The sequence below is a fragment of the Saimiri boliviensis genome, chromosome 11 (genome assembly GCF_048565385.1).
Source record: "Saimiri boliviensis isolate mSaiBol1 chromosome 11, mSaiBol1.pri, whole genome shotgun sequence".
NCBI lineage: Eukaryota > Metazoa > Chordata > Mammalia > Primates > Cebidae > Saimiri > Saimiri boliviensis.
In genome coordinates, this window is record NC_133459.1 from 11819296 (window position 1) to 11841676 (window position 22381).

At 51.3% G+C, this 22381-nt stretch overlaps 1 pseudogene; it reads right to left on the reverse strand.

Moving 5' to 3' along the window:
* Positions 1 to 18862: 18862 nt before the first annotated feature.
* On the reverse strand, positions 18863 to 21893 carry LOC120366065 (PRAME family member 12-like; annotated as a pseudogene).
* Between the last annotated feature and the right edge of the window lie 488 nt (positions 21894 to 22381).

Genomic DNA, 22381 nt, shown 5'->3' on the forward strand with positions numbered 1-22381 from the left:
CCTGTGGACACAGGGGGCACAAAGACCAGGTGTTAGGATATGCAGGTGCCGCTGGGCAGGCATGCACACGAGCCAAGGGACTTTCTGGAATCCACGGCCATGCCTCCACCTCAAAGCCCCCAGCCCTGCCTTGCCCATCCTCCCTACTAGTCAGACCTTGCATGATGATTCCCCATCCCCAGCAGACAGCCTGGGGCCTTTGTTGGACTTTGTCCCCACAGGGGCGATCTTGGAGAGTCACATCAGGAAGGCCACCCACCCCATGTGGACAGGAGGAGGCTATATCCCAATTCAACAAAACGTGAGGTGATGGCTAAAGTGTCCTTTATTTTTTCACGTTACATACGTTTCCTCTAAGCTTCCAGTAGCTATTGTCACTGATCTGCTCTCAAGCACGTGCAGGCAAGAAAGGGAATGAGTAAGAATCAAATACCGTCCAACAAGCTCAGGAAGTAGGTATTCTACTAACCGGTAAGGCCTAAGCATCAGGTCTCAAAATTTTCTAAGATGACACAGATTTCCATCACAATTTTTTTTTTTTTTTTGAGACGGAGTTTCGCTCTTGTTACCCAGGCTGGAGTGCAATGGCGCGATCTCGGCTCACCACAACCTCCGCCTCCTGGGTTCAGGCAATTCTCCTGCCTCAGCCTCCTGAGTAGCTGGGATTACAGGTACGAGCCACCATGCCCAGCTACTTTCTTGTATTTTTTTTTTTTTTTTTGTATTTTTAGTAGAGACGGGGTTTCACCATGTTGACCAGGTTGGTCTCAATCTCTTGACCTCGTGATCCACCCGCCTCGGCCTCCCAAAGCGCTGGGATTACAGGCGTGAGCCACTGCGCCCGGCCTGAAGTTGCTCCATTTATCCTTAGGCACCTGCCGGTCTCCCAAGCCGCGGTCTACACCGCCCTCGGCCCCAGGCTGCAGGGGCGGCAAAGACAGCGGCGGCCCCGCGCCTTCGCCCTTGGGGCCCTTGTTGATGCCGAAAAGCCACGACAGAACTCGCGCCGCCGCCAGTTCCCCAACCCGTGAGTGACGAGCGATCAGCTGGGAGCAGCCTCCACGTGCGAGCCTGCGCAGGCGCGACACACACCGTTTTCTGCAGGCGACCGAAGCGCGTAAAGGCCGCGCCGCGCACGGCTCTCGGATTGGCCGCGAGGACCGTGACGTCAGCGCCGCGAACGCCCGAGCAAGCTCCGAGACCGGACCCAGGGGGCGCACCCACAGGGGGCAGGAGCCAGGCAGGGGGGCGCAGCGTCTGACTACGGGAGCTAGGTTGGGACGCGGTTCCTGAGGTTGTGCGCCAACTTGGGGCAACGTCAGTTCTGCGGTGCCAAAGCGCCGGATCCGTTGTCAGGGGCGTCGCGGATTTCTGGCCACGGCGGCTAACGGCGGCAGGTATCCAGGGAGTTCTAGCGTTCTTGACACATGCGGCAAGGCGCCCGGCGGTGACGCCCGGCTGCGGAGAAGGGCCGCGCCGGCGCCTCACCCGAGATGGAAGCGGCGCCCACGATGGGGCGGGGCCCCGGGGTTTCCGCACCAGGAGCTCAGGGAAGGTGCCCAAGGCGGAGCTGGGACGCCCGGGCTTCTCCTCCTTGGTGTCCCCACAGCTCGCTTGGCGCTAGGGCTCCCCACGGAGGGGGCCAGGGCCGGGGCCTCCACCCAAGACCCCCGGGGCGGCCCTTTCCCCCTTGGCTCACCCGGCGAGCTCCTTTTGCCGGGCAGGGCGTGGTGGGGGACGGGACGGGACGGGATGGGGGCCGGGGTGCCCAGGTGGGCGCTGTCCCGGAGTCCACTCCACGCGTTCCTAACGGCCCTGGATCTCTCCTTGATGGAACCGGTTGACCTCACAGAATTATATGAAATGTCTTTTCTCACTGGATTGGAATCTCTTTTTAGCTTGAATAATGTTACATACGAGTTCTAAGTTTCTCTTCAAAGAATCATTATGTCAGTAGGTTCAGTTCTTTATCCTCCATTTTAAAACTTCAGTTCCTGGTGGTTTAAGTAAACAACCTTTTACACGAGTTCTAGTCAGTAGTTCATATCTTTCCACACCTCCCACCCCCTACTCCCCACCAATCCCCCGTCTCCTGCTCTGTCCCAACTCATCTGGATCACCTGCTTTGACCTGAGTCAACCCTAATCACCTGCTTTAAACTGGATCAGCTTTAGTTACCTGTTCCTTAACCCCTTTTTTCCCACCAAACCACTCATCCAGCCACTATGGCCCATACTCCTGCTCACCTTAACATAGGCAGGCGGAATTAGCTTACACTGTGTGGTCTAGCCCTAGTCACTAGGGGAATGACGCAGCAGTAGGGGCTACCTGTGTCAGGAATAAGAACCCCTTCCTGGCTGGGCACAGTGGCTCATGCCTGTAATTCCAGCACTTTGGGAGGTCAAGGTGGGTGGATCACCTGAGGTCAGGAGTTCAAGACCACCCTGGCCAACATGGTGAAACCCTGTCTTTTAATAAAATAAAAAGAACCCCTTCGTCTCCCTTGTCCAAGTGTACACTCGCCATTGCTCCATCTATGAGACACATCCTTCTACAGAAGTAAATTGCCTTGCTGAGAAAAATTTACATTTGAGTGCTACTTCTGTGGCACCAAAAATTTACATGTGAGCTGAGATCATGCCACTGCTCTCCAGCCTGGGCAACAGAGACTCAGTCTAAACAAACAAACAAACAAACAAACAAACACAGTGGCCAGGTGCAGTGGCTCATGCCCCTAATCCCAAAACTTGGTGAAACTGAGGTGGGCAAATAACCTGAGGACAAGTGTTTGAAACAAGCCTGGCTAACATGGTGAAACCCCATCTCTATTAAAAATACAAAAACTAGCTAGGCATGGAGACCTGTGCCTGTAATCCTAGCTACTCGAGTCTGAGGCAGGAGAATTGCTTGAACCCTGGAGGTGGAGGTTGCAGTGAGCAGACATCTCACCACTGTGCTCCAGCCTGGGCCAGTGAGACTTCGATGCCACAAAAATAAAAAAATAAAACAGGCAAGGCACAGTGGCTCACGCCTGTAATCCCAACACTTTGGGAGGCAGAGGCAGGAGATGGATTGAGCCCAGGAGTTGGAGACCAGCCTGAGCAACAGAGAGAGACCCCTTCTTTACCAAAAAATTTAAAAAGGAGAAAAAACAAATGAGTTTCCCTGCCAAAACCAGACCCCCGCCCCGTCCAATCCCATGGCCACCATCAAAGTTTTGGTTTATTTAATTTTTTTATGTGACAGAGTCTCACTCTGTTGCCCAAACTGGAGTACAGTGGTGTGATCTCGGCTTCCTGAAAACTTCACCTCCCAGGTTCAAGCGATTCTTCTGCCTCAGCCTCCCGAGTAGCTGGGCTTACAGGCACATGCCAGGGGGTTAATTTTTTTGTATTTGTTAAATTTTTTTTTTCATTTTTTTTTTTAAAGATGGGGTTTCACTATATTGATCAGGCTGGTCTCGAACTCCTGACCTCAGGTGATCCACCCACCTCAGCCTCCCGAAGTGCTGGGATTACAGGCATGAGCCACCACACCCGGCTTTTTGTATTTTTTAGTAGAGAAAGGGTTTCACTATGTTGGCCAGGCTGGCCTTGAATTCATCATGATCCACCTGCCTTGACCTCCTAAAGTTCTAGGATTATAGGCATGAGCTGCCACACCAGGCCTCCTTCCTTCTCTCTCTCCTTCCTTCCTTCCCTCCTTCTCTCCTTCCAACATGGTTTTGCTCTTTCTTTTTTCCCTTCTTTCTTTCGACATGGTTTTGCTCTGTCACCCAGGCTGGAGTAGACTGCAATCATGGCTCACTGCATCCTCTGCCTCCCATGCTTAGGCAATCCTCCTACCTCCACTTCCAAGCCAACTGGGAACACAGGCATGTGCCAAAAGGCCTGGCGAATTTTCTTTTCTTTTGAGATGGAGTTTCACTCTTGTTGCCAGGCTGGAGTGCAATGGTGTGGTCTCGGCTCACTGCAACCTCCGCCATCTGGGTTCAAGTGATTCTCCTGCCTTGACCTCCCAAGTACCTAAGATTACAGGCACCTGCCACCATGCCTGCCTAATTTTTATATTTTTAGTAGAGATGTTAACTGAAGAGGGAGACCCAGCCATCTCAGATCAATTTCCCCTTTTCATTCTTAAGACTGTAAACCGAAACCCTTTTCATATGTAATTCCTAAGACTGTAAACCCAAACCCTTTTTCACATGTAATTCCTAAGACTGTAAACTGAAACCCTTTTCATATGTAATTCCTAAGATGTAAACAGAGACCCTTTTCATATGTTAAGCTATAAACCTAAGATTCTTCCACGTGTAGCATCTAAAGTATAAGCCTATATGAAGAAGGAAACTTCCTTTGTTAGGGGAGCTTGGTTGTTAGGCAACTATGCCACCTTGCTCCTGGCCAAATAAACTCCTTCCTCCTGTATTCAGTGTCCGAGAGATCCGTTTCCCATGGCTGCTCCTGCTACAAACAAGGCTGGTCTCGAACTCCTGATCTCTGGTGATCCACCCGACTCCGCCTCCCAAAGTGCTGGGATTACAGGCGTTAGGCACTGCACCTGGCTTTTCCTTTTGTATTTTTTGTAAAGATGGGGTTTTACCACAATGGCCATGCTGCTCTGAAACTCATGAGGTCAGGTGATCCACCCACCAGTGGCACAACCTCAGCTCACTGCAACCTCTGCCTTCTGGGTTCAAGTGATTCTCCTGCCTCAGCCTCCCAAGTAGCTGGGATTACAGGCACATGCCACCATGCCCGGCTGATTTTTTGTATTCTTAGTAGAGATGGGATTTCACCCTGCTAGCCAGGATGGTCTCCATCTCCTGACGTCGTGATTCACCTGCCTCAGCCTCCCAAAGTGCTGAGATTACAGGCATGAGCCACCTGGCCCAGGCTAACTTGGCTTAATTTTAGAAACAAAGTATTGATTGCTGGCTTAAGATTCAGGCAATTGCTTTAAAGTGAAATTCAAACCAGGCTTGGTGGCTCATGCCTGTAGAGGTGGGAAAATCTCTTGAGATCAGGAGTTTGAGACCAGGCTGGGCAATACAGCAAGACTCAGTCTCTACCAAATTTTTTAAATTAGTGGGATGTGCCTCTGGGGCTAATTAGGGCAAAGTAGCGTATGGCTACTGGACAGGCTGAAACAGGAGGATCACTTGAGCCTGGGAGGTTGAGTGTGCAGTGAGCTATTATCACACCACTGCCCTCCAGCCCGAGCTTAAAGTAAGAACCTGTCTCTAAAAAGAGAGAAGAGAAGGAGAGAAATTGAGAGAGCAAGCAGAGGTAAAGCGCCGCCCTCCAAGGAGTCTGCTCTCTGAGGGACCTGTACAAGGCCCAGGGTCCTCCTCCATTTGCTACTTAAACCAACAACCCACATCCTTCTCAAAGACACAAAGTTAAGAGAGCATTTTATGTTTAATTGACAAATGTGATTAACTATAAAAATGCTTTAAAATGCAACAGGAGATGTGAAGACACAAAGAACAAGAGCGTAGTGACACGTGACTATCAGGACACACAGAAGAATCCACACTGCTTCCCCCTTTACCCAGAAAAGGAAGGTTCTAGGCCACCTCCCCCTCAGCACTTTGCTTTACTACTGTCTCTCTGGGCATATGTTGCCTGCCTACTATTCTCTGTGCCTGTTTACTGGGTCAGTACACATGAGACACACGCACAGGGCCTGGACCATTCTAAGTGGAAAGTGAGTGTCAGCCACTGAAGTTAAGCCCCGTCTTCTCAGGGGCCCTCACTTCTGTCCAGAGGCCGAGACCCTGTTTGCTCCTAATGGGTGGACCCAGTATCCTCAGATCCTGACCATTACCTGTGCTGGGAAAGCACGAGGCGTGGCTTCTGCCCCAGAAGGGGAGGTCCACCCGGTATGAGCAGGAGCCTCGGGGCATCACCAACCCAAGCCTGTCCTCATGGTGGGCAGTGGCCCTTGCTGATTAAAGTAGTTGTGGGCAATAAAGACATCCAGATTCCCTTTGAGCAAAATGCTTACATCATGTAGACATAGAATACCTGTAATATCGATCAAAGACCTTTTCTGGCCGGGCACGGTGGCTCACTCCTATAATCACAGCACTTTGGGAGGCCAAAGGTGGGCAGATCACGAGGTCAGGATTTCGAGACCAGTCTGGCCAACGTGGTGAAACCGCGTCTCTAATACAAAAATTAGCTGGGCATGGTGGTGCACACCTGTAGTCCCAGCTACTCAGGAGGCTGAGGCAGGAGACTTGCTTGAACCTGGGAGGTGGACATTGCAGTGAGCTGAGATCATGCCACTACTCCAGCCTGGGTGAGAGAGTGAGACTCCATCTCAATTGAAAAACAAAAACCCGGCTAACGCCCTTTTCGGCCTTAGCCTACCTGTACCCAGGTGAAAAAACAAAACAAAACCCTTTTCTTAGCACTCCCCCATTTCTCCCTGCCGAGGAAGGCTAGCGTATCGTGTTTGGAATCACACATCAGAGGGTAGTTAAGGATCAAGTGCCTGTGGTGACCTTTTCTTTGCTGAAGGACCCCCCACAAAGGGCACGTAACTGTAGAACCCTGCTGAGGACTCAGGGGTTGCTGTGGTTGGGTACCACACAGGCAGGAGGCTCAGTTTCCCTGTAAAATGTAGGTGATGATGCCCACCACCCTTTGAGGCCCTTGTGGGACCCAATGAGATGGTGCACGATCAAGACTTGGAATGGAGCCTGGCTTACAGCTCAATACACGCGTCTTGTTATTTTCTTTCCCTCCTAATAGAAGACCCAGCATTCTTCACCCTTCAATCTCACCTTCTATTCCTGATAACAGGGAGGCAGCAGGAACCCAGGGCAGGCGATGAGGCTCAGCTTCTACAGGCGGCCACCACTTCATCATGATTCCCCCAAACAGCAGAGCCTCAGCAGCCTGCAGAGGGAGGGGTGGGCGGTGCGGGAGCCAGTTCATCTCTAGGGACCAGGAGAAAAGTTTCCAATGCATGAGACTCGGGTGCCATCTGCTGGTACTTCAGACCACATGGTGGAAATTTATTGATGGAAACGGGATGATACTGAATGGTGTCTCCAAAAATCTGCTGTTATGTAAATGTTTGTACGGAATATTCATTTGTGATTTATATATAACACATTTTAAGATACAAATTGAAATTTTAACTTATACAGGGAATTTAGTATTTTAGAGTATGCAGTGCAATATTTTTTAAATGCTTAATGTGGTTTGGAATCTGAAATGACACCTTCAAAACATGTTAAAAATCAGTGAATAAGAATAGTTCTTATTTTAAAATATTTAAATTTGCCGGGCACGGTGGCTCAAGCCTGTAATCCCAGCACTTTGGGAGGCCGAGGCGGGTGGATCACGAGGTCAAGAGATCAAGACCATCCTGGTCAACATGGTGAAACCCCGTCTCTACTAAAAATACAAAAAAAATTAGCTGGGCATGGTGGCATGTGCCTGTAATCCCAGCTGCTCAGGAGGCTGAGGCAGGAGAATTGCCTGAACCCAGGAGGCGGAGGTTGCGGTGAGCCGAGATTGCGCCATTGCCCTCCAGCCTGGGTAACGAGAACAAAACTCCATCTAAAAAAAAAAAAAAAAAAAAAAAAAAAAATTCTAAAATTTTGGAGCTGGAAGGAAGTAGTGCAATATTTTTAGGGAAACATGATTCATATTCTTAGAGAAGTTATAAGGTCACAGTGAAGTTGAGCAGAAAGTAGATCATTCCCACATACCTCATGACCCCACACTAGCACAGACTCCCCAAGATCAACTCCCCACACCTGCTGGTACATTTGTTCTAATGCATGAGTCACATGAACCATCCTTATCACCCAATGTTCATGATTAACATTAAGGGTTCAGTGTTGGTGAATTGAGCTCTGTGAGCTCTGGTGAATTGATAATGACATGGATTCACCCTTATAGCATCATGCAGAGTAGTTCCAGTGCCCTAAAAAATCATCTATTCTCTTTCTATCCATCTCACTGTACCCTGACTCCTGGCAACCCTTGGGCTTTGTACTGTGTCCATAGATTTGCCTACAGAATGTCTATAGGAGATGGCCTTTTCCTGCTGGCTTCTTTCATTTAGTTATGTGGATTTAAGCATCCTCTGTGTCTTCTAGGGCTTAATAATATTACATTGTCAGAATGTGCCACAGTTTATTCATCCATTTATCTGCTGAAGAACATGTTGGTCTCTATTAAGTTCTGGCCATTTTGAATGTCATGGTTAAAAAATTCCAGGTTTAGGCCAGGCGTGGTGGCTCATGCCTGTAATCCAGGCACTTTGGAGGCCAAGGCGGGTGGATCACCTGAGGTCAGGAGTTCAAGACCAGCCTGACCAACATGGTGAAACCCCGTCTTTATTTTTATTTATTTATTTATTATTTATTTATTTATTTTTTTGAGATGGAGTTTCGCTCTTGTTACCCAGGCTGGAGTGCAATGGCACGATCTCGGCTCACTGCAACCTCTGCTTCCTGGGTTCAGGCAATTCTCCTGCCTCAGCCTCCTGAGTAGCTGGGATTACAGGCATGCACCACCATGCCCAGCTAATTTTTTGTATTTTTAGTAGAGACAGGGTTTCACCTTGTTGACCAGGATGGTCTCGATCTCTTGACCTTGTGATCCACCTGCCTTGGCCTCCCAAAGTGCTGGGATTACAGGCTTGAGCCACCGCGCCCGGCTATTTTTTTATTTTTAAAGACAGAGTTTCACCATATTGGTCAAGCTGGTCTTGAACTCCCAACCTCAGGTGATCCTCCCACCTTGGCCTTCAAAGTGCCTGGATTACAGGCATGACCCACCATGCCCGGCCAAAACCCCATCTTTGAAAAAAAAAAAAATCCAGTTTTAGGTTTTCTCATTTGGGTAAATGGCAAGGAGCCTGATTGTTGGACCATGTGCTCAGATTGTATTTGGTAATTACTTTTTTCCTTGACAATCTCATGTGGTAGACAGAGATTGCTTCTTCAAGGTAGGTACTGTGTCTCTGTCACCCTGTGGTCCCACAGCAGATTATGGAGCCTGGGAGGTGGCTGTAAATGCTTATTGACCACATAGTGCTTAGAAATCTGTACCATCAAATTATAGCCACTAAAATGCAAATGTTGGGAAGTCAACCTGAGCTGCTACTGATAATATAAACACATTGAATATGGAGGAAATGGGCCTTCTGATGCCATGGTCACTACCTGTGTCATGGCAGTGCCATCATCACAGCAATGAACTTCATCTGTATTTTTACAGATTTCCCCCCACGTAATCCAGGACACAGTCTTTAGAGTCATGAGGTTTCCTGAGGGTCACTGGCCTGAGTATGTCCCCTTAGAATTAAGCTTCCTCATAACTTTACTTACCTCCTACAGATGTCCCTGTAAGTCCTACTAGAGGGTGAGCAGCTTCACCAAACCTGATGAACCATTGGAATCTGACCTGAATGCCTCCCTGTTCGGCAGGGGCCCCCAGAGAAATCTTCTGTCTGATCCGCATGGAGGGAACTGGAAGACTCCTCAAACCCAGGACCAACAAAGAGATTCCCTCCAAGGTCCCAGTTAGGGAGCCGGGACAGGGACTGGGAAGGGAAAGCCCCTTGTGTCCCTGAACCTGGAACTGACAGAGAAGGTCCCCTCCGGGGCCTGTGTGGAGACAACCAGCTGGGAAGAATTAAAGTCTCTGAGATCCTCAACCCAAGACCTGCACATCTGAATTCAGGAAGACGTGCCTGAGGCCTTTCCCTGGTGCCACTGAGAAGAGTTCACGGGGCTCTTGCCAGTGCAGAATCTGTTGGTTCACGAGGCATCAGGAAAAAATCAGAGGTCTCCTTGGAATCCCACTTCTAACACCAATGATGTCCACAAAAAATCATGGAGTCTATAGATGTAGAAAAAGGGAGTGCAGTGTCTTCTAAAGGTTTACAACCCGCATGCTGGGAAATGGGCCCCCAGTCAGGACCCGAGGCAAGCACTTGGAGGGAAAGGGACCCAGGAATCTCTGCTGAACATGTTGGCCAAGTGGGCATATTCACCAGGTTATTGGAGCAGCTATGCAAATTCACAGGGTGCGCGATACACGCATGTGACATACCTCCCATGTTCACTTACGGAAAGATAAACAGAATTCTCAACAGCATATAGCTTTTTCCCCAGTAGACAACTAGGCAGCTCTAATGCAAGACACAGCAAGTAAGTGTATTTGGGGTTAAAAATCTTTTCTTATCTGTCATGTGATGCTATGCCAGAGTCAGCCTGGAAAACAGGCCACTTAACATAGTATTAAAGAAAACCTCAGCTGGGCGCGGTGGCTCAAGCCTGTAATCCCAGCACTTTGGGAGTCCGAGGCGGGTGGATCATGAGGTCAAGAGATCGAGACCATCCTGGTCAACATGGAGAAACCCCGTCTCTACTAAAAATACAAAAAATTTGCTGGGCATGGTGGCGCGTGCCTGTAATCCCAGCTACTCAGGAGGCTGAGGCAGGAGAATTGCCTGAACCCAGGAGGCAAAGGTTGCAGTGAGCCAAGATTGCGCCATTGCACTCCAGCCTGGGTAACAAGAGCGAAACTCCGTCTCAAAAAAAAAAAAAAAAAAGAAAAGAAAAGAAAACCTCTCTGAGGGGACTTTGTGGTTTGTAGGAGGTGACACCCCAGGCCATTTATAGGAGTTAGGGACCTTTATGTCCCAATTTCACTTCTTGATGTAGAGACCCTAATTATTATGCATTTAAATGTAAAGCCTCCACCACAAAGCGAACATGGGAGGGATGGCTCATGTGACTCATGCATTAGAACAAATGTACCAGCTGGTGTGGCGTGTTGATCTTGGGGAGTCTGTACTAATGTGGGGTCATGAAGTGTGTGGGAATGATCGATCTACTTTCTGCTCAACCTCACTGTGACCTTATAACTTCTCTAAGAATATGAATCATATTTCCCTAAAAATATTGTACTATTTCCTTCCAGCTCCAAAATTTCATAAATTTAAATATTTTAAAATAAGAACTATTCTTATTGATCTTTAACATCAGTTTTGAAGGTGTCATTTGAGATTCCAAACCACACTAAGCATTTTTAAATATTGCACTGCACACTTTTTTTTTTTTTTTTTCTCATTAAGACGGGGTTTCACCATGTTGGTCAGGCTGGTCTTGAACTCCCGACCTCAGGTGATCCACCCGCCTTGGCCTCCAAAGTGCTTGGATTACAGGCATGAGCCACCACACCCAGCCTGCATACTCTAAAATACTAAATTCCCTGTATAAGTTAAAATTTCAATTTGTATCTTAAAATGTGTTATATATAAATCACAAATGAATATTCCGTACAAACATTTACGTAACAGCAGATTTTTGGAGACACCATTCAGTATCATCCCGTTTCCATCAATAAATTTCCACCATGTGGTCTGAAGTACCAGCAGATGGCACCCGAGTCTCATGCATTGGAAACTTTTCTCCTGGTCCCTAGAGATGAACTGGCTCCCGCACCGCCCACCCCTCCCTCTGCAGGCTGCTGAGGCTCTGCTGTTTGGGGGAATCATGATGAAGTGGTGGCCGCCTGTAGAAGCTGAGCCTCATCGCCTGCCCTGGGTTCCTGCTGCCTCCCTGTTATCAGGAATAGAAGGTGAGATTGAAGGGTGAAGAATGCTGGGTCTTCTATTAGGAGGGAAAGAAAATAACAAGATGCGTGTATTGAGCTGTAAGCCAGGCTCCATTCCAAGTCTTGATCGTGCACCATCTCATTGGGTCCCACAAGGGCCTCAAAGGGTGGTGGGCATCATCACCTACATTTTACAGGGAAACTGAGCCTCCTGCCTGTGTGGTACCCAACCACAGCAACCCCTGAGTCCTCAGCAGGGTTCTACAGTTACGTGCCCTTTGTGGGGGGTCCTTCAGCAAAGAAAAGGTCACCACAGGCACTTGATCCTTAACTACCCTCTGATGTGTGATTCCAAACACGATACACTAGCCTTCCTCAGCAGGGAGAAATGGGGGAGTGCTAAGAAAAGGGTTTTTGTTTTTCAGTTGACATGGAGTTTGGCTCTGTCACCCAGGCTGGAGTGCAGTGGCACGACCTCAGCTCACTGCAATCTTCGCCTCCTGGGTTCAAGCAAGTTTCCTGCCTCAGCCTCCCGAGTAGCTGGGACTACAGGTGTGCACCACCATGCCCAGCTAATTTTTGTATTAGAGACGAGGTGTCACCACGTTGGCCAGGCTGGTCTCGAAATCCTGACCTCGTGGATCCGCCCACCTTTGGCCTCCCAAAGTGCTGTGATTATAGGCGTGAGCCACCGTGCCCGGCCAGAAAAGGTCTTTGATCGATATTACAGGTATTCTATGTCTACATGATGTAAGCATTTTGCTCAAAGGGAATCTGGATGTCTTTATTGCCCACAACTACTTTAATCAGCAAGGGCCACTGCCCACCATGAGGACAGGCTTGGGTTGGTGATGCCCCGAGGCTCCTGCTCATACCGGGTGGACCTCCCCTTCTGGGGCAGAAGCCACGCCTCGTGCTTTCCCAGCACAGGTAATGGTCAGGATCTGAGGATACTGGGTCCACCCATTAGGAGCAAACAGGGTCTCGGCCTCTGGACAGAAGTGAGGGCCCCTGAGAAGACGGGGCTTAACTTCAGTGGCTGATACTCACTTTCCACTTTAGAATGGTCCAGGCCCTGTGCGTGTGTCTCATGTGTACTGACCCAGTAAACAGGCACAGAGAATAGTAGGCAGGCAACATATGTCCAGAGAGACAGTAGTAAAGCAAAGTGCTGAGGAGGAGGTGGCCTAGAACCTTCCTTTTCTGGGTAAAGGGGGAAGCAGTGTGGATTCTTCTGTGTTCTAATACCATGCGTCGCTACGCTCTTCTTCCTGTCTTCACATCGTCTGTTGCTTTTTTTTTTTTTTTTTTGAGACAGTTTCGCTCTTGTGACCCAGGCTGGAGTGCAATGGCGCGATCTCGGCTCACCGCAACCTCCGCCTCCTGGGTTCAGGAAATTCTCCTGCCTCAGCCTCCTGAGTAGCTGAGATTACAGGCACACACCACCATGCCCAACTAATGGTTTTTTTTTTTTTTTTTTGGATTTTTAGTAGAGACGGGGTTTCACCATGTTAACCAGGATGGTCTCGATCTCTTGACCTTGTGATCCACCCGCCTCAGTCTCCCAAAGTGCTGGGATTACAGGCTTGAGCCACCGTGCCCGGCCCCTTCTGTTGCATTTTAAAGTATTTTTATAGTATATGGTTTTGCCTAATAAAGCATTCCCTAAAAACAAATCCACTACACAGAAGGCGCAGAGCTGACGGAGTCCATGATGGAAGTTGTGAAGGAGGCTGACAGCTGTGACCACCTGCAGGGCTTCTAGCTGACCCACCTCCTGGATGGGGAGGTTACTCATCCCAAACCCAGTCCCATCAATAAGATCCGGGAGGAGCATCCAGGCAGGATTACAAACACATTCATCGTCCTGCCCTGAGCCACGGTGTTGGACACCCTCTCAGTCCAGCAGCTGATAGAAACTGCAGATGAGACCTTCTGCATCCATCATGAAGCTCTCTATAACATCGGCTCCAGAACCTTCAAACTGCCCAGAGCCAACTACAATGACCTGAATCACCTGGTATCTACCATGAGAGGGGTCACCACGTGCGTGCACTCCCCGGGCCAGCTGAATGCCAACCTGCAGAAGCTGGCCGTGAACATGGTCCCATTTCCCAGGCTGCACTTCATGCCTGGCTTTGCCCCACTGACCAGCCAGGGCAGCCAGCGGTACTGAGTCCCGACTGTGGTCGAGTTCACCCTGCAGATATTTGATGTAAAAAACATGAGGGCGCCGGGCCCAGTGGCTCAAGCCTGTAATCCCAGCACTTTGGGAGGCCGAGGCGGGTGGATCACAAAGTCAAGAGATCGAGACCATCCTGGTCAACATGGTGAAACCGCGTCGCTACTAAAAATACAAAACATTAGCTGGGCATGGTAGCGCGTGCCTGTAATCCCAGCTACTCAGGAGGCTGAGGCAGGAGAATTTCCTGAACCCAGGAGGCGGAGGTTGTGGTGAGTCGAGATCGCGCCATTACACTCCAGCCTGGGTAACAAGAGTGAAGCTCCATGTTAAAAAAAAAAAAAAAAAAAAAAAAAAAGCCGGGCGCGGTGGCTCAAGCCTGTAATCCCAGCACTTTGGGAGGCCGAGGCGGGTGGATCACGAGGTCGAGAGATCGAGACCATCCTGGTCAACATGGTGAAACCCCGTCTCTACTAAAAAATACAAAAAAAAACTAGCTGGGCGTGGTGGCGCGTGCCTGTAATCCCAGCTACTTAGGAGGCTGGGGCAGGAGAATTGCCTGAGCCCAGGAGGCGGAGGTTGCGGTGAGCCGAGATCGCGCCATTGCACTCCAGCCTGGGTAACAAGAGCGAAATCCGTCTCAAAAAAAAACAAACAAACAAACAAAAAAAAAACATAAGGGCAGCTTCTGAGCCCCGCATCCCTCATGGCCGCTAGCTAATTGTGGCTGTCATTTTCAGAAGATGCAGTCCATGAGAGAGGTGGATGAGCAAATACCGAACAAATGTTTAGCATCCAGAGTAAGAACCGCGGCTACTTTATGACTGGCTCCCCCACAACGTAAAGACGGCCATCTGTGACATCCCGCCCTGGGGGTGAAAACGCCAGACATTCATCGGTTAACAACACGGCCATCCAAGATCCAGGAAGCTCTTCCAACGTATCTCAAAACGGTTTACAGCTATGGGGGGAAAAAAAGTGGAAGAGACCATCAAGGAGTCCCTCGGGCTTCTCGCCACCTCTTGTGCCTTTCCACTTCCGCTGGGTCCCGACTGCCCTCTGGTGCCCCAGCCCTTTAAAGCCTCAGCCTGTTCTAGGCAGCAACACTGAGCAGCCCAAAGGCTCTCGCAGTATTGCATTTCCTGAGTGGGGGGTGGTTTTCTAAAAGCCAAGCAAACTCCTAAGAGGGCGCATTTCAGGAGCGCCAGCTTTCCAGTGGCCTGGGAGCTTGTCAAGGAAAAGGCAGAAGAGCCGACCGAGATCCCAGCAGTCCAGGGGTTTTTGCCCCAAGTAGTGGGGAAGTGGGAGAGAGGGTCTCTGGAAATGGAGGCTCCAGCGGGCAATGCTCCTTCGAAGCTCAGCTGCGCCTACTCATAGGTCATCCAGCCGCACAAAGGACTGGCCTGCCCGTCCACTCTCCGAGGGTCACAGCGCAACCATATGGGTTATAAGACTGTCCCAAGGCCGTCGCCCTGGCCAGCCTGTGGAGCAGCCGCTGCGAGAAAGTCAGGCCACCCCCGAGACTGTGCTGTCGGCGAACCGAGGCTCCCCGAGGCGGAGGATTTCGAGGAGAGAAACACGTCACCGCCTTCAGCCGAGTCGGCTACGCCAGGTGCCCTGACGTTCCAGGTGCCTGCGCCGCGGTCACCGGCTGTTTGGGAGACACAGAAATGGCCCTCGCTGAAGGAAGCGGCCGCACCTCGGAGAGCCCGGAGCAGTCACAGGGCCAGGCCCCAGGAAGACACCCGCACCCCGGGGCTCCCCCGGGCTCTGGCCGCCCCAGGCCTTACCTGGAAGCGCAGCCGCTCCTTGCCCGGATCCGGGCTCCTTGGCGACAGCCTCCCGTCCAGCGCCGCCGTCTGGGTCCCTCCCCGCCTGCGGACTGTCCCGGGCTCCTCCGCGCGCACCTCGAGGCCGCTTCGCCCTCCTCAGCGTCCCGCGGCGGCAGCCCCGGGCCATCGGCCTCCCGTCTCCGGCTCCCCGGGCCTCAGCCTGGGCCTCGCGGTCGTCGTCCTCGGCCTGCGGCAGTCGGGGCACCTTCCTCGCCGACGCCTCTCCCTCCTCTGGGCCTGGAAGCCGCGCGGGCTGCGGCCCCGCTTTCCGTCCGACGCCCCGTCCTCTAGCTCCCCCGCCGCGGCCCCGGGACCCTGCAGGAAGACGGTGACGCAGCGCGAAGCCACGGGGGAGTCCAGGGCGAGGGTGCGCGGGGAGCGCGGGGCCGTGGGCGCCGCTCTGGGGGCTGCCCTGCTCCGGGCCCCGACAGACCGGCGCTGGAGGAAGAGCGGCCGCCGCTTGTGCCTTCCGCGCCGGGGCCTCGGGGTCGCGGGTGGCGCGCTGCAGCCTGGCCGCCCCGAGCTCTGCACCCGCGTGGATGCGCGGGCTCCCTGCACCACCATGCCCAGCTATCCGCCCCACCTGCCCAGGAGGGCCACGAGCTGCGCCCGCGGGGAGCTGGGGAAGTCCTCGGCGGCCGCCAGCTGCCCGCAGCCCAGGAAGGACGAGGCCGCGCCCGCCGAGAGGGGGAAGGCGGACGAGGCGGCGGGAAGACAGTCCCCGCCGCGCCCCTGCCCTTGGTGGCCGCCAGATCGGGGTACGGGCGTGAACAGGGAGAGCATTTCGTCCACCAAGCCCGCCATGGCGCACTGCTCTCGGCCGCCGCCGCTCCCTAAATAGGCGACTGGCCCGGGCTTCGGAGCGGAGACGGGGCGGGGCCTCCACGACCCCGCGACCCCCACGCCTCCCACGCCCCTCCACGCCCTTCCAGCCACCGGCTCCGCGCGTCATCACGGAGGAGGGGGCCCTCAGCGTCCTTCTCCCTGCAGAAACCCTCCACACCCCGATGTTGGCACAGTGACCCTTAGATGATCTGGAAAGAGGGCTTTCTTTGCCTGAAAGGGCTGATTGATTTGTAAGGGAACCAAGGCGCCCCGAGGTGAGGAGGATCTCAAGGAGAGAAACACATCACCGCCCGCAGCTGAGTTGGCTCCTCCAGGTGCCCTGATTGTTCCAGGCGCCTGCGCCACGGGAAGCCGAGGCCAGGCCGGGTGCCTCTGGTTGGTGAGCGAAAGGGCCAAGGTTTGGGAACTGTTCTGGGTCTATTACCCGTTAACTCAGATGACAGCTGATCTCAGAGCTGCTCTGCCAGTGCATGGAGAACCACCCAGGGCATCTTCATCTAGGTTTTTTCTCCCCTGGAGGCCTCCCTTTCCCAGCCCCAGTGGTGACCAGGAGTCACCGTTTTGCTCTGCTCCAGAGTGGAAAATTTCCCAACCAAATCATTCCTCCATAAGATAAATTGATTTCGGGTGTGTTTGCGCAAATGCAGAAGGCCCATTGAAAGGAACATGGCTCGTCCACTAGAACGATGTTCGTTCATTACTAATAAGTAGATACCAGATCCAGTAATCAAACATTAACGTAACTTTTCTCTGATACTGGTTTGACAAATACTGTATTTCCTTATTTAACTGACCTGTTTAGGAATTTTTCTAAATACAAGTCAAAGTTGAACGTTGTCAGGAATTTTAAGTCGAGCAAGCACACATTTTTGTTTTTACAACAACTACGTTAAACTCAGTCATGCTTTACGAATATAGCTTGTTTTTACTCATGGATAGTGCGCCAAAATTCTACATTTCCGAGACTCTGTTTTCTGATAGTTTCTGTATTTGCAACAGTCATAAAAACTGGTGATGGTAAAAAGTAAAAAGCACATTTAACTAGTTGAGGCTGCAAGTTAGCCATTCCAGGTGCAAATTATATTACAGCATTGATTTGTCATTTGTGACAACGCTTGGTTAATACACCAACCAACGAAACTTAAAAGATGAGAATTGCTACATGTATGACCGTGTGAACTGGTTGTTATCCTGTATGTTAGCCAGGTGCACTACCACAGGCCACACATACGAAGCAATACTTCAGCAAGATAGAAGCGCCTGTGTATCTCCACATTTAGAGAGAAGTCTGAGCGGTTTCCGTCATTATTACATGGTCTGCTTTCACTGTGCCATAGGAAGTGTCTGCCCTTCCTCTTTTTAGTTTTTGATAAGAAATATCTGTATCTTCTTCATCTAGAGGATCTTGCTTGTGCTACATTTCACTTCCATAGATTTGGTAGATCCAAACAAAAATCCCTGCTTCTGCAGACTGGAAAAGAACAGAGAGCAAGGGAAAGGTATGTGCTTCCGAGGAACTGCGGCGGAAAGGCCAGCTTTGGAATGGCTGTGCAGAGCCGCACATTCTACCTGTTTCCAAACCCACAAGTCTCTTGCAGTTGGGTGGAAGATGGAAAAGAGTAGCTAAGCCGTAGGCTGAAGCGTAGCCTGCCAAAGGCATACAAATTGCTACCACGTACGCAGCTGCAGGGATACGTGCCAGCAGTTCAGGTCCTAACATAGTGCCGGTCATTATGAAAAGGAGCACCAGAGTCACTAGCAGAGACCACAGGGAAACCCAGCAATAGAAAATTACAATGGGACGGTTGAAGAGGAATTCAGGCGAGAGAATCCTAAGCTCATGGAAGAAAACACCCATCTAGTATGATCTCCAACACAAAATGGAGACCTTTAAAAATAATAATCCAAATGATCAAATTTGATCAAAGTGATCAAATTCCATTTTGATGCCTTGATTTCCAGGAGCTGACTCATTAGTCACAAACAAATCAGTACTTTCCTTCTGCCATCAGTAACTGGAGCTTTTTAGATTTAAATTGTTAAGCCAGGTTAAGCAATCATGGAGGACACCAGTTTCCACTCAGTTTCCTTTGATTTCTGACTGTTTCTTTACAAGCATCTGTGCAGGGGAAACTCTCTAATGTGCCTCTCCTACTGATTCTCACTCTAGCAATTCAGTTTCCCATTTCTGATTCTCTGGGACACGGGTCTCTAAAGATCCCATCGACTCCAAGCCAACTTTTCCCCAGCCCCAGCCCTGCTGCATCCCTTTCCCTTTCCCGCTTACACTGAGCAGGCATCTGGAATGACGGGTCTGTGCTCCCTTTACCATGCACTCATGGCCTGGGTTTCAGTTCCCAAATCACCAGAATAAAGCTTGAAATCTATCCACCCTGATGGGCAGGCATTCAACAGAGGCAGTGACTGGGCTCCAGGTCACAGGAGGTCCTGACACCACAGCGAGGGCAGGGGACGGTGCTGAACACAGCGATTTTGGGCTGCCTTAAGTCCCTCAGTGTCTTCCTCAGCTCAGCCCCCGTTGAGCGAATCTCCCCCAGCAGAGAGCACCCCAGGTGTCATAACTCTCCAGAGGGGCAGGATACAGCTCCAGGCTTAGCTTTCTCAGCCCGACGATGTGGCGTAGCAGGTTCTCCAGGGCGGCCATGGACATGAGGTTCCCACAGAAGCTGAAGGTGCTGAGCAGGGAGCAGCGGCTCAGGGCAGGCAGGATGACGCTGAGTTATCCCACAGTCCTCTAAGTCCAGGGTCTGCAGGGTGGCTGCAACTTGGTCTAGCAGAACTGCAAGGGGCTCAGAGCTGAAATGGGTCAGTGTGATGCCCCTCAGGTCCAGCTCCTGTAGCTGACAGATGCTCGGGCACCAAGAGAGATGCTTCAAGTTCGAATCTGACAGCAGGCAGTCAGTCATTAACGACTGTCTCCAAGGGGACCGGGAGTCACCTGGGAGAGAACAAGGAGGAGTTAGAGGAGGTGTTGGGGATGACCTCAGGGTGGAAGACGATCGTGTTTCTAACCCAAGGTTGCTCTGTTCATTTGAGCATAGTCCCCATCCAGGTTTTGTTTGGATGGAGACGCCGCTCATTCAGGGCAGTCCAAACTGACGCTCAGTACCTTCGCCCTCCCTGGGGTGACTGGGTCAAGTCCATGAAGTCCAAGGCTCCCTTTCCTCATCTGTCAAGAAGAAAACCACATCTCTGGGCCACAGGAGCACAGTGGAGACACAGGCGTAAAGGGCAAACCCAGGCAGGATCCTGCTATCTCAACTGGGGTGGGCAGGCCGCAGGGGTCCCTGAAATGCCCGTATCGTCGGCAAACCATCTATCGCTTTTACCATTCTTCACTCCTGCTCCTTCACCCTTTCTTTCAACATCATGCATTACCTGTGTATTAATTACCTGAACTGGAGCTCACAACATTTTTTTTTTGAGACGGAGTTTCGCTCTTGTTACCCAGGCTGGAGTGCAATGGCGTGATCTCGGCTCACCGCAACCTCCGCCTCCTGGGTTCAGGCAATTCTCCTGCCTCAGCCTCCTGAGTAGCTGGGATTACAGTCACGCACCACCATGCCCAGCTAATGCTTTGTATTTTTAGTAGAGATGGGGTTTCACCTTGTTGACCAGGATGGTCTCAATCTCTTGACCTCCTGATGCACCCGCCTCGGTCTCCCAAAGTGCTGGGATTACAGGCTTGAGCCACCGCGCCCGGCCGGAGCTCAAAACATTTTGAGGACAGGGAGGTAGAGACAGGATCACGCGTGTTCACTAAGCTGATGAGGACAGAGCTCGTATTTTGAAATGTGCAGGTTTGATGGGCATTCTCTTTTTTGGGCCCTCTTCACTTCCCTATTTCCCATCATCTTAACTTAGACACATGACCTCAGGAAGAATTCACAATTGCATCCTCACGAGGTCTTAACTTTCCAGTAGCTCGCTTTCTAGAATGGCACCCTCTCTACAGCATGTACCCGAGGGGATTCCTCTGCCTGTATTCGGATGGTTGTGTGATACCCGTTTCAGGACAGAGCCTCAACAGGACAATGCATGGACGTTCTAGTGTCTCTGTCACTGTTACCTCCCCATAGGCTGGGTCAAGGTAGATGCCGTCTGGCGTTTACTGTAACCTAGAAAGGCTCTGCTGTGACCTGCAGAGAAAGCTCACCATCCTTCCTCACCTGAGCAGCCGGTCCAGCTGGCCTTCGAGGAAGGAGACACAGTGCACATGAAGCTTCCGGAAGTAGTCCAGCTTGAGGCACTGAGAGGTGACCTGGGTGACGTACTGCTCCTTCTTGTCTGGGGGAAGGCAGGCAGAGACATAGATGTTAAAGAGAACAAGTTTACAGAGATTCCTTATCTGGCCCAGGTAAGGGGCAAACCTTACAAGAATGGAGAGTCCCCAGGGGCAGCACACTTCACCTCCTGGAGAAAGTCTAGCCCCACCCTGTTCAGGACCTCCATGACACTGTGGGTGGACCTTCCAAAAAGCTGCCGCTCCTTGCAGTGCACGTGTAGAAAGCCTTGTCTCGGCTTGCCCCACTCTGCAATGCCTCAAAGAGGTGGGTGAGACATTCATCCAGCGTCCCGTTCTTGAAGCAAAGGTCTCGGAGCATCGTCAAGGGTTGCTGCCTGCCCAGCCTGGACAGTTCTCTGCTGTTTCTCTCTTCCTCAGGGCCTCTGGAGAGGCTGCAGGGGCTCCAGAAGTTCTCCTTTGCATTACATAAGTCTAGAACTTGTAGTTTCCACCAACTGTGGGTAAAAGAGAAGAGACGCTCCAATTTTAGACAGGGATTTGAGCTTTATCCACATCCTGGACATCAGCGACTCCCCTCCTTGCTGCTTCTCCCACTCTCTCTGTTTTCTCCATCCCTTTTTCTCCTGTTGGAAGCTGCCTGGCCCCCACTGCCAGTGTCTTTAATTGCCACTGGGAGGGGCCAGGTTCCTGATCCTTCACTAGAAACTGCATGGTGAGCAGTCCTTTCCCAGAGGAGCTGGGCAATGGCCAGGCCCTTTCTGAGCTTCCTCCCCAACACCATTCAGAAGCCTCTGGACTACCGTTGGGCCTCCCACTCCTTCTGACCCAGCTAACCCTACCCTGGATGCCTGGGCCTTCCCCTCCTGGCCAGCTGGGTCACCTCACCTGGGGCAAATCTTCTGGGCAAGCAGTGCACCCAGGCCCCCCAGCACCGCTAACAGGGTCTCTAAATGAGGCAACTTAATCAGGGACCCTAGAGGGAGGCGGGCAAAAGGCCAGGCCTGCACCAACCTTTTCGGGGTCTCATAGCATCTCCTGGTGAAGGCCTCCGTGAACAGTGGTGGAAAGAGCTCCCTAGGCAGCTCCTCCGGGGTGGGGATGGCCAAGTCCTGGTCCCTCAGCACACTCTGCTCAGCCAGCTCCAGGAGTCTGGGTGGGGACTGGAGGCTCATCCTGATGAATATGCGAGGAAAAATTCTAGAGAAAAAGCATCATTCTTACAGCAGATCACATCACTTCATCATCATCTCCTAGTGCCGATGTCACTGCTCGGGCAGAGGCAGAAAAGTAACTAGTGCACCCCAATTCCACTCCGCACTTTCTGGACACAAAGCCCAATGTCCCTGCTGGTATCATGAAGAATATCTTCCAAAGAATGAGGAGGGGCGAGGTGACACGAGCCCATTCATTTCTGACCATTGCTGCAGTATGTCTCAGTAGTCCTGGGAAGCGTTGCTGGGGATCCTGAAAGCTAAGCTTCACCTTTTTGAGAAAATGTGTCTTGTCACTTATCACCCTAAAACAATGGGAATGAGGATGTCATGTGGCCCCACAGAGCCTACATTCTCAGTTCCCACAACTAACACGCCTGTGGAGACTAAAGGGACTCCCTGAAATCAGTTCCATTTTTTTTTATCTTGAAAAATTTTAGCGAGAAGTC